This window comes from Acomys russatus, chromosome 13, assembly GCF_903995435.1.
Source record: "Acomys russatus chromosome 13, mAcoRus1.1, whole genome shotgun sequence".
NCBI lineage: Eukaryota > Metazoa > Chordata > Mammalia > Rodentia > Muridae > Acomys > Acomys russatus.
The window spans coordinates 71,776,169-71,795,350 of NC_067149.1; the positions used below are offsets into that span (position 1 = coordinate 71,776,169).

The 19,182-nt window shown below is 40.0% G+C and overlaps 1 pseudogene; it reads left to right on the forward strand.

Moving 5' to 3' along the window:
• The first annotated feature begins 9,619 nt into the window (after positions 1-9,619).
• On the forward strand, positions 9,620-11,365 carry LOC127196906 (FACT complex subunit SSRP1-like; annotated as a pseudogene).
• The last annotated feature ends 7,817 nt before the right edge of the window (positions 11,366-19,182 follow it).

The following is a 19,182-nucleotide window of genomic DNA, read 5'->3' on the forward strand; positions in this document are numbered from 1 at the left end:
AATTCTCCAATAAAAAGACACAGACTAACTGAATGGGTGCATTAACAAGATCCAACATTCTTCTGCATTCAAGAAACACATCTCACCCATAACGATAGGCATTACCTCAGGGTAAAAGGTTGGAAGAAAATATTTCAAGCAAGTGGTCACAAGAAGCAAGTAGTATGATTGATGTGGGAGGGACTCAGTCTATTGCAGGTGGGACCAGCCCTGGACTGCTGCTGGTCCTGATTCTATAAGAAAGAAGGCTGAACAAGCCAGTAAGCAGCACCTTCCATGGCCTCTGCCTCAGCTCCTGCCTCCAAGTTCATGCTGTCTGAGTTCTTGTCTTGGCTTCCGTACATGGGCTGTGATTTCGGGATATATAAACCAAATAAATAAACCCTTTCTTTTTCAAGTTAAAAAAAAAAAAAAAAAAAAAAAAAAAAAAAAAAAAAAAAAAGAAGCAAGTAGGCATAACCATTTTAATATCAAACAAAATAGACTTTCAACCAAAATTAATCAAAAGGGATGCAGAAGGACATTTCATACTCATCAAAGGTAAAGTCAACCAAGATGACATCACAATTCTGAACATCTATGCTTCCAACATAAGGGCACCCACATTTGTAAAAGATCTGCCAAAAAAGCTTAAACCACACATCGATCCCCACACAATAATAGTGGGAGACTTCAACACCCCACTCTCACTGAAGGATAAGTCATTGAAACAGAAACTAAGCCGAGAAATAACATCATTAACCAATGCCATGAATCAAATGGATCTAACAGATATCTATAGAACCTTTCACCAAAACAAGAAAGAATATACCTTCTTTTCTGCACCTCATGGACCCTTCTCCAAAATTGATCACATCGTAGGTCACAAAGCAGGCCTCAACAGATATAAGAGGATTGAAATAAGACCTTGTATCCTATCAGATCACCATGGTCTTAGGCTGCAATACAACAGAAATAACAAAAAGCCTACACATACGTGGAAACTAAACAACTCTCTGCTAAATGACACCTGGGTCAGGGAAGAAATAAAGAAAGAAATCAAGGAGTTTCTGAAATTCGACGAAAATGAAGGAACAACACACCCAAATTTGTGGGATACATTGAAAGCAGTGCTAAGAGGAAAATTCATAGCATGAAGTGCCTTTAAAAGGAAACATCACACATAAGCAACTTAATGACACAGCTGGAAGCCCTAGAAAAAAAAAGAAGCAGAAACACCCAAGAGGAGTAGACGTCTGGAAATAATCAAACTCATGGCTGAAATTAACAAATTAGAAACTAAGAAAACAGTCCTAAGAATCAACAAAACCAAGAGCTGGTTCTTTGAGAAAATCAACAAGATAGACAGACAGTTAGTCAAACTAACTAAAAGGCAGAGAGACACTATCCAAATCAACAAAATCAGAAATGAAAAGGGAGATATAACAACAGACACTGAAGAAATACAAAGAATCATAAGATCCTACTTTGAAGGCATATATGCCACAAAATTTGAAAATCTAAGGGAAATGGATGATTTTCTTGATCAATTTTAGATCAATTTTACTTGCCAAAGTTGGGTGAAGAACAGATAAACAAGCTAAATAGTCCCATTTCCCCTACAGAAATAGAAGCAATCATTGATAGTCTCCCAATCAAAAAAAGCCCAGGGCCAGATGGTTTCAGTGCATAATTCTATCAGACCTTCAAGGGCATGCTAATACCGATAGTCTTCAAGTTACTCCAAAAGATGGAAATGAATGGAACATGACCAAATTCATTCTATGAGGCCATGGTCACATTGATACCTAAACCTCACAGAGACCCAACAAAGAAAGAGAATTTCAGACCAATTTCTCTTATGAACATTGATGCAAAAATACTCAATAAAATACTTGCAAAACGAATACAAGAACACATCAAAGATATCATTCACCATGGCCAGATAGGCTTCTTTCCAGGCATGCAGGGATGGTTTAATATATGGAAATCCATCAGTGGAATCCACCAGATAAACAAACTGAAAATAAAAAGAAAACCACGTGATCGTCTACTTAGATTCAGAGAAAGCATTTGATAAAATCCAACACCCATTCATGTTTAAAGTTTTGGAGAGATCAGGGATATAAGGCACTTTCCTCAACATAATAAAGGCTATATACAGCAAGCCAATAGACAAAATCAAATTAAATGGTGAGATACTCAAGGAAATTCCTCTAAAATCAGGAACAAGGTGAGGCTGCCCACTCTCTCCATATCTCTTCAATATAGTACTCGAAGTTCTAGCCAGAGCAATAAGACAACAAAAGGAGGTCAGGGGTATCCAAATGGGAAAGGAAGAAGTCAAATTATCCCTATTTGCAGATGATATGATAGTGTACATAAGTGACCCTCAAAATTCCACCAGAGAACTCCTACAGCTGATAAACACCTTCAGCAAATTGGCTGAATACAAATTAACTCAAAAAAGTCTGTAGCCTTCCTATACACAAATGACAAGTTTGCAGAAGAAGAAATTAAGGAAACCACGCCCTTCATATTAGCCACAAGCAATATAAAATATTTAAGAGTTGCTCTAACCAAGCAAGTGAAGGACTTTGAAAAAAATTTCAAAACTCTGAAGAAAGGGATTGAAGATGACATGAGAAGATAGAATGATCTTCCTTGCTCATGGATTGGGAGAATTAACAGTAAAAATGGCCATCCTACCAAAAGCAATCTACAGATTCAATGCAATCCCTATCAAAATACCTACACAACTTTTAAAAGACATTGAAAGTTCAATTCTGAACTTCATATGGAAAAACAAAAAACCCAGAATAGCTAAAACAATCTTGTATAATAAAAGAGCCTCTGGAAGAATCTCCATACAGGAAATTTGACCCTAACTACCACAAAGGAAAGAAAAAAACGGGCACCATGTGTGCTATGATCTCATGTATAGCAAGAAGTGGAGAAAAAAGTATATGCTTTTTTCATCTTTTTTGGTAGGGTTCCAGAGAAATGGTTATCTGGTAAAAAACAAAGGATACAATGAAAGGTGGCCACATTGAAGCTTGGTTCTGCAGTAGGTGAATACCTTCTTATGTGTTTTACTTTTTAAGTTAAGGTAATATACGGTAGGCTCAATTTTTTAAGCAATTATATTTTACTACAAACTTATCAATCTAGAGTGCCTCACTTATAACCCAAGTAACCTAAACAATAGGAAAAAGAGATTAAGGAATACAAGAATGAAACCGTAAGAATATCAGTTCCGAGGAACGATTCTCTTGGTGTAATCAGCAGGTTTTCTTCTGCTGAAACCTGGAGCAACTGGAACCTGGACTTTCAGTTGGAGCTTGGAGTCATGAAGCCTTTCCTCAAGTGGTTCTTTCTAGGAGCATCTTGAAGTGGAGCAATGAACAGCCAAAACTATCCCAAGTTTCCAAAGGCCCTTTTGTCCTTCTGCTCTCCTGTTCCTGTCTTTTTTTTTTTTTTCAGTTCTCTGGCTTCCCATTTCTCTCCTCCCTCCTCCACACACTGGTGTTCTGACCACCTGGCCTGTGTATCAGGGTGGGGCAGCAATTGTGGGAAAAACTCCCTCTCACTTACCAGGTTTTTCTCCTTTACCAACCGCACCTTTTGTTTTTCAATTGCTTCAACCTCTCCCTTCAAAGTCTCTAGTTCTACTACCAACTCTGCCATCTTTTCCAGAAGGATAGAATTTACTGAGTCTTCCAATTTTTGCATCCTATCGGTCTTTCTTCCAATCTTTTAAAATAATTTATACAGTAAAAAGGCCAAGAGAAAAAATCCCAAAAGATTCTGTCTGGGTATAAAGGAGGAAAGGACTATGTCACAACAACTGCGATTTTGCTGACACCCTGAAAGAGCATTACTCTATCTTGAAAATCATTATCTTCCTCCACAACATTAGAAGTTAAGTTACCCATGATGCCCAGAGCACATTGGGTGCCACTGTAGGCTCAGTTTTCTTATCAGTTATATTTTATTGTGAACTTATTAACCAAAAGTTCCTCACTTATAATCTGACTAACCAAAACAATAGGAAAAGGAGATTAAAGAATACAGTAATGAAACTGTAAGGATATCAGTTCTGAGGATTGTCCTGGCATAATCAGCAACAAAACATTTATTTAAAAAGAGGGTCCTAGAAATCTACAAGTAGAACAATATGATAGGCAGATTTGGGCCCAGGGGTCCCGCTCAAACTAAGGCACCATCCAAGGACAATACAGGAGGTAAACTTTAAACCCCTTCCCAGATCTAGCCAATGGTCAGAATATTCTCCACAGTTGAGTGGAGAGTGTGATACGACTTTCTCACATACTCTGGTGCCTCACATTTGACCATGTCCCCTGGAGGGGGAGACCTGGTGGCACTCAGAGGAAGGACAGCAAGTAGCCAAGAAGAGACTTGATACCCTATGAGAATATATAGGGGGACATAATCCCCCTCAGGAACAGTCATAGGGGAGGGGAATAATGGGAAAATGGGGGGGGGAGGAATGAGAGGATACAAGGGATGGGATAAACATTGAGATGTAACAAGAATAAATTAATTAAAAAAAAAAAGGAAAAAAATGAAATATGCCCCCCAATTTTACAAGGAAGCCAGTAATAAAAGTGGAAATTCTGGAGGAATTACTTTTTCTAAAGCAGGTTATATCATAAATGCATTTGTTGTCCTAGAACTTTACTCAAATTTCAGTGTTGGCATTCACTAAATCTGTAGCTTTGACAAGATGCCAAATATCTGCAAACTCATACCTTTCTTTAAAAATGCTTTAACACAAAAAGGCAGTAGTATTTTGAACATTAAAATAAATTATTTGTGTAGTGATTCCAAGATGGCGGCACCCAGTGTGTACTGTGTCTATGGGGCAGAGGATCAGAAGATGCAAAGCCAACTGAAAGGAAAAACACAAGAGTTTGAGAGGATCAGAACCAGCCCTGCCTTCACTGTGGCCAGATGTCCAATGGGTTTGGGAGTCACAAAATTCCAGGACTCCACACTCTTCTAAATATTTAAGCTGAGTGTAGGCCCTCTGGAAAACAGGATCAGCTCCGTGAAACCAATGAGTGAATGGGCTGCTTGATTTAAAACATTGACTTGGGGGCTTCTCAGTCTGAACAGGAAAACTCACAAGTTGGGCATGATCAGAACCAGCCCCCCACACCTCCTGCAGGTACAAGTTTGGGCCTGGGCTTGGGAATCAGGAACTGTTGGCAAACTGAACTCTTCATATAGTTAGTGCAGGAACCGTTGGGGAGCAGAAAATCAGATGCAGTGAAACCCAGGAGGGAATGAGTTGCTGGATCCAAAACACTCAATTTGGTGTTTCTCAGACAGAAGGGGACACACTGGGAGTTTTCAGCCATTCCCTGTGAGCTTCCTGCACTCTCCACATATGGGACCCTCAAGAGCAGAATCTGGATCACAGTTGCAGCATTATGGCCTCTGGAATTAGAAAACTAAGAGAAGAGATCAGGAATAATAGAGGTAGGCATTCACCAACAAAATATGAGCGATGGAGGAGAGAATCTCAGGCACTGAAGATACAATTAAAGAAATTAATATTTCTCTCAAAGAAAATATTAAAACAGAAAAAAATTGTGACTCAAAACATCCAAGAAATCAAGGATAACATGAAAAGATCTAGTCTTAGAATAATAGGAATAGATGAAAAATAAGATTATTTTTCAGTAAAATCATAGAAGAAAATTTCCACAACCCAAAGAGAGAGATACCTTTAAACATATAAGAAAGAGGCTTACAGAACACCAAATTGACTAGACCAGAAAAGAAATTCCTTCAGCCACATAGTAATTAAAACACTAATCTATAGAAAAAAAGATATTTTAAAAAGTCCAAGTAACATATAAAGGCAGACCCATCAGAATCAAACCTGACTTCTCAACAGAGACCATGAAAGCCAGAAGGGCCTGGACCATGTCATGAAGACACTGAGAGATCACAGAAGTCAACCCAGACTACTATAGTTGGCAAAACTTTCAATCACCATAGATAAAGAAAACAAGATATTCCATGACAAAACCAAATTTAAACAGTAGATACACACACACACACACACACACACACACAAAACAGCTCTACAAAAGATACTAGAAGAAAAATCCCATTCTAATGAAGTCAACTACATCCAAGAAAACAGGATATAAATAATTTCACAACAGCAAAACCAACGAACCAACCAACCAACCAACCAACCAACCAACCAACCAACCAACCAACCAGAGCCACACACTATCACCACCAACTCCACAATAAAAGGAATGAACAAACATTGGTTGCTAATACCTCAACATCAATGGCCTCAACTCTGCATTAAAAAGACACAGACTAAAAGAATGGATGTGGAAACAGGATCCAATATTCTGCTGCATTCAAGAACTATACCTCAGCAACAACGATAAGCATTAAGGTTTTCCAAGCAATTGGACTCAAGAAGCAAGCTGGAGTGGCCATTTTATTTAATAAAATAGAACTTCAGCTAAAATTAATCAAGAAAGATGGGAAAAGACACTTTGCTCTAATCAAATGAAAAATCCACCAAGAAGATATCACAATTCTGAACATCTATGAACCCAATACAAGAGCACCAGCATTCTTACAAGAAATACTTTTAGCCATTGACTCTGTCTGCATCCAAGCTTGCCTATTTTTAGGCACAAGTCTGTGGCAGAAGTGAGGACATTTTGCTCAGTGTCTGGTTAGCCACATTTGAAACCATCTCCATGAAGGAGGCTCTTTGATAGTCATCATCTTCTTTGAGGTAAGCTGAGTGTTTCCAGGAGTTAACCTGTCTTGTTGTCAAAGAATCCTTAAAACAATAAAAACATCTTTAAATGCCATATTCTGTAGGACTCTGAGGCTTTTGAAAACATTATCTAACTATTTTACCTTACAGAGTAAGCAAGTTCTCAATAGTTCCTGCTTCACAAATATGTCTGTCAGATTTATTGGGCTAGAAGGCTGAAGATGATGCTCCAATGTTATAAAGAGTTTTGGGTGAGTGTTCAGAAAGCAAAATATCTCTCATTCTTTTTTCATTTTGGAAGCTTCTAATCTGCACTCTGGTTCACTCAGGTAATTAAATTTTATTCCTTCTCAAGTGTCTGATGGGGTTGAAGACCAGAAAGTTTAGTTGTACAATTAAGCTTAGTTGTTTAGGGGTTAAGATGTTTTTAGGTCTAGATAGATGTTTTAAGTTTATAGATGAGATATAATAGATATTGAGTTACATTCAGAAAGTTATACTCACCAAGATAAGAAAGATATTTTCTTCAAGTTTGCCAAATACAAATAGCCAAATCGCTGTGAACATTTATATAATTCCTGATTGTTTCATGGTTCTTCTTTCTGAATATAGTTTATTTTATTTATGTGGAATAATATAAATATATATATATATATATATAAGAAATATAATAAAAATTGCAAAAAGGAAATACTTTTACAGTTTAAATCACTCATTGATTTCAACATATTAATAGTGGGAGACTTCAACACCACACTCTCAACAATGGACAGATCATTGAGGCAGAAACTAAGCGAGAAATAGTGAAACTAACAGAGGTCATGAATAAAATAGACCTAATAGATATCCACAGAACTTTTCACCCAAATAAAATAGAATATACTTTCTTTTCAGCACCTCATGGAAACTTCTCAAAATTGACCATATAGTCAGTCACAAAGCAAGCCTCAACAGATACAAGAAAATAGAAATAATTCCCTGTATCTTATCATTCCACCATGAACTAAAGCTGAACCTCAGCAACAATAGAAATAACAAAAGGCTTATACACACATGGAAACTGAACAATGCTCAACTCAATGACAACTGGGTCAGGGATGAAATACAGAAAGAAACTAAAGACTTCATAGAATTTGAATAAAGGCCCACATACCCAAACCTATGGGCACAGTGAAAGCAGTGCTAAGAGGAAACTTCATGGCACTAAGTGCCATCATATAAAGATTAGAGACATCTCATACAAGCAACTTCATAGAACGCCTGAAAGACCTAGGCAGGGAAAAGAAGCAGACACACCAAAGAGGAGGAGATGGTTGGAAATCATCAAACTCAGTGTTGAAATCAACAAATTAGAAACAAAGAGAATAATTCAAAGAATCAATGGAACCAAGATTTGGTTCTTTGAGAAAATCAACAAGATAGACAAATCCTTAGTCAATTTAATTAACAGCAGAGGGAGAGTATTCAAATCAATAAAAATCAGAAATGAATACAGATACATAACGACAGATACCAAGGAAATATAAGAACTACTAGATCTTACTTCAAAAGCCTATATGTCACAGTTTTTGAAAATCTAAATGATATGGACAATTTTCTTGATAAAGCCCACCTAGTAAAGGTGAATCAGATCAGGCAAACAAATGAAATATTCCTGTATTCCCTAAGAAATAGAAACTGTCATAAAAAAATCTCTCAACTAAAAAAACCCCAGGGCCATATGGACTCTGCTCAGAATTCTATGAGACCTTCAAAGAAGAACTAATACTCCTCAAACTATTCCACAAAATAGAAATGGAAGAATCATTACCAAATTCATTCTTTGAAGTCATACTCACCTTAATAACTAAGCCACACAAAGACCCAACAAAGAAAGAGTATTTCAGACCAATTTCTCTTATGAACATCAATGCAAAAATATTCAATAAAATACTAGCAAAGGAATTCAAAACAGTTAAAAAATCTCTCATCTGTCATGACCAAGTAGGCTTCATCCCAGACATGCAGTGGTGTTTCAATATATGGAAATCCGTCAATGAAATCTACCATATAAACAAACTGAAAAGAAAAAAAAAACACAAAAAGCCACATGATTATCTCCTTAGATGCTTAAAAAGCATTTGACAAAATCCAACACCGATTCATGTTGTAAGTCTTGGTGATATCAGGGATACAAGGCACATACGTAAACATAGTAAAGACAATATACAGCAAGCATATAGCCAACACTAAACTGAATGGAGAGAAACTTAAATCAATTCCACTGAAAACAGGGACAAGACAAGGCTGTCCACTCTCCTGAAGAGGCCTCTGGGGACTCCTAGCAAAGAACCTTTGGCTTGGAGCTCTGGTTGCCTGCTTCCAACCTGCCTAGCCCACATGGGACACAGACAGTGACCCAACTGGAGGAACTTTTAGGCTTGCTAACACCAGAGGCAACCAGATGTCTAGAGGCTAGCACAAGAAAACAAGCAACAAAATGCAGAGCCATATAACACCACCAGACACCAGTGACCCTACCATAGCAAGCCTTGGAGATATGAAAAGCCATGAAGTACAAGAAGAAGGCTTTAAATATGAAGTGATGAAAATGATAGCAGCATTGAAGAAGGAAAGTAAATCACTCAAAGAACTACAGGAAAATACATTCAAACAGATGAAGAAATTGAACAAACCCTATAGAGAATTACAGGAAAATTCAGTCAAACTGGAGAAAGAAATGAATGAATAAAACTATTCAAGACTTAGAAGCAACAAAGAAAGTGCAAACTGAGGCATTCTTAGTGTTGGAAAACATAGAGAAGAGAATACAAACCACAGACACAACAATGCCAACAGAATACAAGAGGTAGAAGTATGAAAGATACAATTGAAGTTATGAATACAGCAATCAAAGCTCAAACTAAAAAGTTCCTGACACAAAACACCAGCAGGAAAAGCTTCCAGAGCATCCCCTCCCTCACATCCCTACACCCTCCCCCTGACCTCCCGTGCCCATTGGTATGCTGTGCAGCCGCGAGGCTGCAGCTCGAAGAGATTCCCACCCTGCTGAACATCTGTACACCTAACCAGGAATTGGGGCCCACCTCCCAGAAAAGGGTTTGTTTTCTCTGCAGCAGCCTAGGGCTCTGTGCTCAGACCACCATGGGCAGGTGGACATGCCAGAGACACGAGTTCAATGAAATCTTCTAGGAGATGAAAGGGTCCATGAATAATGGGAGGTTGCCATTGAGTCATCAGGGTATCATCTTTAAGAATGGCAAAATGGGCAAAGTGGGCAACAACCAGGCTGGGGAGTTGATAGAAGGCATCTGGCACTGGGTAGCATTGGGCCATGGACTTAAACTGCTCACAAAGAATGGGCATGTCTAATAAGTATGATGGCTTCCGAGAATTGGAGTTTGTGAAACTCTCTGATTTCTTCAAAATTCACTATTGCCTTGAGCTAATGGAGAAGGATATGTGTGTGAAGGGCTGGAACTGGGGGGCAGTGAAGTTTGGAGAACAGCTACTTTCTTTCGACATTGGTGATCAACCAGTCTTTGAGTGAGATTCCCCTAAGCAATGTGCCCCAGTGTACAACGGGCAAGAATGAGGTGACCCTGGAATTTCACCAAAATGATGATGCCAAAATGTCTCTCATGGAGGTGCACTTTTATGTCCCTCCCACACAGGAAGATGGTGTGGACCCTGTAGAGACCTTTGCTCAGAATGTTCTGTCAAAGGCAGATGTGATCCAGGCCACTGGAGATGCCATCTGCGTCTTCCAGGAGCTGCAGTGTTTGACTCCTCGTGGTTGCCATGATATCTGGATCTACCCTACCATTCTACACCTGATTTGGAGAGGATGAAGTAGCAGGGCAAGATCAGGGAAGAGAATGTCAATGACAGCAGTGACGAGTCAGGAGAAGAAACTGATGAGTCCTTCAACCCTGGCGAAGAGGAAGAAGATGTGGCAGAGGAGTTTGACAGCAATGCCTCTGCCAGCTCCTCCAGTAATGAGGGTGACAGTGACTGAGAAGAGAAGAAACAGAAACAACTCAAAAGGGCCAAGATGGCCAAGGATCACAAGAGCCACAAGAAGTCATAGAGGTGAAGAAGGGTAAAGATCCAAATGCCCCAAAGAGGCTGCATACATGTTGTGGTTGAATGCCAGCTGAGAGAAGATCAAATCAGATCATCCTAGCATCAGCATCACAGATCTTTCCAAGAAGGCAGGGGAGATCTGGAAGGGAATATCCAAAGAGAAGAAAGAGGAGTGGATTCTAAGGCTGAGGGTGCTAGGAGGGACTATGAAAAAGCCATGAAAGAGTATGAAGGAGGAAGAGATGAATCATCTAAAAGGGACAAGTCTAAGAAGAAAAAGAAAGTCAAAGTAAATATGGAAAAAAATCCACTCCATCTAGGGCTTCATCCTTCAAGTCTTCATCAAGGCAGCTAAATGAGAGCTTCAAAAGCAAAGAACTTGTGTCTAGTGATGAGAGGTTTTCAGGAGAGAACAAGATAAAAAAGAAGAGGAGGCGGGGCAAGGACTCTGAAGAAGAGGAGCTAGCCAGTACTTTTCCAAGCTCAGAGGACTCTGGCTCAGAGTCTAACAAATAGAGGAAGAAGATGGTCACCTTGCCCTGTCACATCTCCAGGCTCCTGACTCATTTTGGCACCAGTCTCTCACATAGGCCTTGTATTGTGTGCCATCCCAGTAACTGCTGCTGGTGGCTTCTACTTCTCTGAGGCATTGAGGGAAGCATCGAGCCTGTGCTGCTCTGCAAGGATGGCTCTTTGTAATAGGACAGAAACTGGGCAGAAGTGTGTTCTCATCTACTCTCAGTGTATTAAAGGATCCAAGTTCTTGTCCTACTTTCCTACTTTCCTGACTATAGGGATAAAGCTGTTTCCTGTCCTGATCAAGGGGCTGCATCAGTGGTCATGTGAAGTCAGACCTGTAGCTCCTAATAGAGCCCTATCTCTGCATTTATTTCATATTTCTTGTCTGTGAAGCCAATTTAATAAAGGGAACTGACTTTGGAAAAAACACCCAAGAAATCTGGACCACTACAAAAAATCCAAATCTAAGAATAATAGGAATAGAAGGAGAAGACCCCCAAACTCCAAGGCCCAGAAAACATTTTCAATAAAATTATAGAAGAAAACTTTTCCAACCTAAAGAAAGAAATGGCCATAAACATACAAGAACCCTACAGAACTCCATAGACTGGACCAGGAAAGAAAATACTACTGCCACATAATAAAATATTAAATGTATAGAACAAAGAAAGAATATTAAAAGTTAAAAGAGAAAAAGGCCAAGTCACATATAAAGGCAAACCCATCAGAATAACACCTGCTTTCTCAACAGAGATTATGATAGCCAGAAGAGCCTGGAGAGGTATCATCCAAACATTAAGAGACCACAGATACTAAACCAGACTACTATACCCAGCAAAATGTTCAATCATTGTAGGTGGAGAAAACAAGACATTCCATGACAAATTCAAGTTTAAACAGTCCCTAGCTACAAATTCAGCCCTATAGAAGGTATTAGAAGGAAAACTCTGACCAAAGGAGGCTAATCACACCCAGGAAAGAAATAATCCCACATCTACAAATCCAAAAGAAAGGAAACTCAAATCAACAAAATCAGAAATGAAAAGGGAGCCATAATGACAGATACTGTGGAAATCCAAAGAATCATTAGGCCCTACTCCAAAAGCCTACATGTCACAAACTTTGAAACCCTAAATGAAATGGACAATTTTCTTGATAGCTACCAATTATCAAAATTGAATCAAGAACAGGTAAACAAATTGAACAGTCTCCCAATCATCAAAAGTCTCCCCCTGCAAAAATGCCCAGGGCCACATGGATTTAGCACAGAACTCAAGCAGACCTTCAGAGAAGAGCTAATATCAATTCTCTTCAAACTATTCTGCAAAATAGAATCAGAAGGAACATTGTCAAACTCATTCTATGAGGCCACAGAGTCACCTTGATACCTAAACCACAGAAAGACTCAACAGCAACAACAACAACAACAACAAAGAAATTCAGACCAATTTCTCTCAATATTGATGTGAAAATACTCAATAAATGGTGACACTCAGAGGAAGGGGAAGCAGGCTACCAGAATGAGACCTGCTGGGCTGTGATCATATGGTGGAGGAGGAAGTCCCATTCTGTCACAGACCTAAGAGATGAGGACAGGGTGAAAAAAGGGGGCAGGGGGGAATGGGAACATACAAGGAAGGGGATAACACTTGAGATATAATCTGAATTGAATAAATTACTTAAATAAAAAAGAAAATGGTTAGAACCATTTTCACCAAAAACTGTTGGCAAGCACCTGGAAAGAAAGAAAGAAAGAAAGAAAGAAAGAAAGAAAGAAAATACTCAAAGAAATACAAACCGAATCCAAGAACACATAAAAAATATCATTCACCATGACCAAATAGGCTTCATCCTAGGCATGCAGGGGTGGTTTAATATATAGAAATCCATCAGTGTAATTCATCATATAAACAATCTGAAAGAAAACCCACATGATCATCTCCTTAGATGCTGAAAAAGCACTTGACAAAAATCCAACACCCATTCATGTTTAAAGTTCTGGAGAGAGTAGGGCTACAAGGCACATACCTCAACACAATAAAGGCAATATACAGCAATCCTATAGGCAACATCAAACTAAACAGAGAGGAACTTAAATAAATTCCACTGAGATCAGGGACAAGACAAGGCAGTTCACTCTTTCCATATCTGTTCAATATAGTACTTGAAGTCCTAGCTAGAGCAATATGAAAATAAAGGTGACCAGGGATATGAATAGGAAAGGAAGAAGTCAAATACCAATATACACAGATGATATGAGAGTATACATAAGTGATGCCAAGAAGCCTACCAAGGAACCTTCAGCAATGTGCCTGGGTACAAAAATCAACTCAAAAATTCAGTAGCCCTTCTGTATACAAATGACATATGGGCTGAGAAAGAAATTAAGGAAACTACCCCCTTCACCATAGCCACAAATAATACAAAGTATCTTAGTGTAAATCTAAGCAAGTAATAGTCTTATATGAAAAAAACTTCAAGTCTCTGAAGAAGGAAATTGAAGAAGATATCAGAAGATGGAAAAATCTCTCATGCTTGTGGATTGGGAGAATCAACATAGTAAAAATGGACATCCTACCAAGAGTAATCTCATATTCAATGCATCCCTATCAAAATACCTACATATTTTTTTACAGCTCTTAAGAGACCAATTCTCAATTTCATATCAAAATACAAACACAAAACACAAACCTAAAACTAAAAAAAACAACAACCAAAACCAAACCAAACCAAACCAAACCAAACCAAAAATACCCCCCAAACACAAAATAGCTAAATCAATCCTGTACAGAAAAAGACTTCTAGAGGAATCTCTACCCTGCATCTCAAGCTGTGCTATAGAGCAACAGCAATAAAAACAGCATGATACTGGCATAGAAGTTGTCTGGTTGATTAATGGAATAGAATTGAACACCCAGAAATTAATCCACACACCTACAGACATTTGATTTTTGACAAAGAAACCAAAACTATACAATGGAAGAAAGATAGTCTTTAACAAATAGTGCTGATCTAACTGGATTCTGGATGTAGAAAAGTGCAAATATACCTATATTATCACCCTGCACAAAACTCAAGTCTACGTGGATTAAAGACCTCAACATGAAACCAGATACATTAAATCTGTTAGAAGAAAAAGTGGGGAAGAGCCTTGAACTCATTGGCACAAGAGACCACTTCCTGAACAGAACAATAATAGCTCAGGCTTTCAGATCAACAATTAATAAGTGGGATCTCATGAAACTGAAAAGGATACTGTTAACAGAACAAAAAGACAGCCCACAAACTGGGAATATATCACCAGCAACTCCACATTCAACAGAGGGGTAATATCCAAAATATATAAAGAACTGAAGAAATTAAACACCACTAGACCAAATAACCCAATTAAAAACTCGGGTATAGAACTAAACAGAGAATTCTCAACAGAGGAACATCAAATGGCCAAGAAACACTTAAAGAAATACTCAAAGTCCTAAGTCATCAGGGAAATACCAATCATAACAACTCTGAGATTTCATCTTAGATTCCAATATAAATATCCTCTGAAAGACTCCACCCAGGGGGTATTGTGACAGATGGTAGGTCGTGCTGCCGGACTGTGGGTGGAGTGCTGAGAGTAGTATGAAAGAATGTGGCCATGGAAGGATTCAAAGGCTTCAGGAGCCCCACAAGGAGACCGTCAAGGCCAGCCTCAAGGCAACACCCATGGGGGCCTACACAAACTGATGCACCAACCAACAAAAACGCATGCAGAGAACCTAGACCACCTGTTCAGATACAGTCAATGGACAATTCATTCTCCATGGTGGTGGGGATGGGAGGAACTACCTCTTATATGAACTCGGGTGGTCCCAATTTGACCACTTTCCCTTGTCAGGGACACCCAGTGGGCACACAAAAGAAGGGGATGCACGCTATCTAGATGAGACCTGATAGGCTATGGTCAGACCATGGGGGAGGAGCCCATGCCCTGTCAGAAGTGTAGGGGAGGGGAATAGCGCAGAAGAAGGAGGGAGGCTGGGAACTGGAAAATAAGGGGATAACATTTGGGTTGGATTGTGAATAAATAATAATAAAATTTAAAAAGAAATGATTTGCGCTCGATTCCAAGATGGCGCCGACCATTAAGCCACGTATCTGATCTACTCCGTGGAGACCAAAGACATAGGAGGAGCAACAGATTGCTGGTCTTTGAGAACTGTAGGTGAGTGGGGCCCCAAAGGCCACAGACCAAACAGGGGGCCTATCCCCCTGGGTCAGGCAACATCCCGGAGGTGCTAAACGCACTCCCAAAAATCTGAGACGGAATCCACAGGCAAACTGCAGCCTGTATATAAAGCACAGACTCACTGTTTAGGGAGGGGTTTTTCCAGAGTCCCCAGCCAGAGCAATCTCAGCGAAGAGGGTGAATCTGCCCTAGGATTCCTCCTTCTGCACCACCCCAAACTGCACAGGTCACCCGCCCAGGCAGACTGAAAACACAGGCTGTGGGACCCAACAGAGACAGTTATAGTGGGACTGCAGCTCGCTGGCCATCCCGCCTAGGCGGACTGAAAACACAGGCGGCGGGACCCAAAAAAGCCAGTTATAGTGGAACTATAGCTCCCTGGCCATCCGCGGCCAAACTTAACACCAATCACAGCGGACTGATCCTGCAAACAGCGGCAGTGAGAAATCACCTTGAGCTGCTTCCACAGACCCATTGGGAGACGTGGGTCTTGCCCAGAGCTATAGCTGAACTTATTTGCCCTGCGGGAAGACCTGGGTCTGCGGGCTTCTGCCAGAGCTCTGCAACCCTTTTGTCCCACCCAGCCACAAGGCACTGGTCCTACGCTCTGCTCCCTGCTCCCCGCTCCCGCACGTGAGCGCCCAGCTGGAGATCCTGGCCCGAGCAAGGCAGGCACTCTCTTATTATCGGGAGACGAGAAGTGGATGGGTCATGTTTGCAGTGCCTAATTGCTGACCCAGAGTGTGAGGGGGACCCACATACCCCGGCGGAAAGATTTGGGTCCACAAGTGGCCGCCAGAGCCCTGCAGAGCCAGTCTTACTAACTGCCCAGCCACAAGGCCCTGGCACAGCGCTCCCAGCTCCCTGAATGTGAGTGTCCAGTGGAGATCCTGGCCGAGCAAGGCAGACACTCTCACTTTATTAGGAGTCGAAAAGAGGGTCTTGCTTGCAGTGCCTAATTGCTGACCAAGAGCAACCTTGGTCCCTCTAGGCATATAGTACTGGGAGAGGTTGGACACTGCTACAGGGTATAGAGGCAGAGCTAAAAGACAATTATACCCCCAGAAGATCTGATCTACCTGGGGTCTTGACTGCAAATCCACAGGAAGGACAGGCAGCTGAGATCAACCTACTCAGCCAGAACATTTGTGTGCGGACCTTATTCTAGGTCCCAAGACTGCTGATCTGAATTACAGCAGTAAAGTCCAAACAGATATCTACTTTGGCTGGCTCAGCCTGGAACCCAGGGGGCAGACGAAAACCACCAGGAGTGAAACCGGATCACCTATCTGTTCCACAAAAAATAGCCCCTGATCCCCACAGGCAAGAGCACCTGACCTATAATCAGTCATCAATTAACCACTCTCAACCAGCGAAGGTCACTACAAAATACCTTCCAACACCAGAGCCATCAAAATGACAAGAGGGCAGCGTAAGAATCCTATCAAAAACCAAAACAGTTTGGCATCTCCGGACTCCAACATTCCCAATGAAAACAACCTAGAGAACCTAACAGCAATGGATAGGCAAGAAAATGACCTCAAGTCCTTAGTAAAGAAGATGATAATGGAAGAAACAAATAAAATCTATAAACAAATGCAGGAGGAGGCAAACAAGAGGGCTGAAGAGTTAAAAGAGTCATATAAAGAGGCACTTGAAGAATTTCAGAAAAATATAAATAACCAGATGATGGAAATCATTAAAACAGTCCAAGACATGAAGACAAAAATGGAAGCTATGATACAGGAACACACAGAAGAAAAACGTGATCAAAAGGCTGCAAAGAGGAAAGCAAGCATCTCAGAGGTGGCCTTATCTAGCAGATTGCAAGAAATGGAAGAACGAATATCAGGACTTGAAGATACAATCGCAGAACTGGAAACAACCATTCAGGGAAATGCTAAATCTGAAAAATTCCTGACACAGAGCATTCAACAATTAAAAGACCACATGAAAAGACGAAATCTGCGAATAATAGGGATACAGGAGAAACCAGACAGCCGACCCCACAGCCCAGAACACATTTTTAATCAAATAATGGAGGAGAATTTTCCCAATTTGAAGAAAGAGATGCGTATGAGCATACAAGAGGCCTACAGAACACCAAATAGAATAGACCTGAAAAGAAAATCTTCCCGCCACATAATAATAACAACACAAAATATACAGAACAAGGAAAAAATATTGAAAGCGGCAAGAGAAAAAGGCCGAGTAACATACGAAGGCAAACCTATCAGAATTACTCCTGATTTCTCAGCAGAGACCATGAAAGCCAGAAGGGCCTGGACAGAGGTGCTGCAAACCCTAAGAGAACACAGATACCAGGCAAGACTACTATATCCAGCAAAATTATCAATAACCATTGACGGAGAAGACAAGTTATTTCATGACAAAAACAAATTCAAACAGTACCTAGCCACAAATCCAGCTTTACAGAAGCTATTAAGAAGGAAAACTCCACCACAACTGGTCAAACTACAACCAAAACTACATAGGAAATATGTAAATATACCATTGCAAAATCACAACCTCACAAAATCTCAACTGTTACAAATACCAAAAATGAAGGGAATTACCAATCACTGGTCATTAATATCTCTCAACGTCAATGGTCTCAACTCTCCAATAAAAAGACACAGACTAACGGAATGGATGCATAAACATGACCCAACATTCTTCTGCATTCAAGAAACACACCTCAACCACAAGGACAGACATTGCCTAAGAGTAAAAGGTTGGGAAAAAATATTCCAAGCAAATGGTCACAAGAAGCAAGCTGGGGTAGCCATTCTAATATCTAATTAAATAGACTTTCAACCAAAATTAATCAAACGAGATGAGGATGGTCACTTCGTACTCGTCAAAGGTAAAGTCAACCAAGAAGACATCACAATTTTGAACATCTATGCTCCGAATACAAGGGCTCCCACATTTGTAAAAGAGTTATTAACAAAGCTTGCCCCACTCATTGATACCCACACAATAATAGTGGGAGACTTCAACACCCCTCTTTCACTCAAGGATAGGTCTTTGAAACAAAAAATAAGCCGAGAAATAACCTCATTAACCAATGTCATGAATCAAATGGATCTAACAGATATCTACAGAACTTTCCACCCAAATGCAAAGGATTACACCTTTTTCTCAGCACCCCATGGAACGGTCTCTAAAATTGATCACATAGTTGGTCATGAAGCAAACCTCAATAGATACAAGAAGATTGAAATAATACCTTGTATCTTATCAGATCACCATGGTCTAAGGCTGGACTTCAACAACAACAGAAATAGCAAAAAGCATACTAACACATGGAAACTAAACAACTTTCTACTTAATGACACATGGGTCACGGAAGAAATAAGGGAAGAAATAAAAGACTTCCTGAAATTCAATGAAAATGATGGAACAACATACCCAAATTTGTGGGACACATTGAAAGCAGTGCTAAGAGGAAAATTCATAGCACTAAGTGCCTTCAAAAAGAAAAAGGAATCATCCCACATAAACAACCTAACAACACATCTGGAAGCTCTAGAAAAAAAAGAAGCAGAAACACCCAAGAGGAGTAGACGCCTAGAAATAA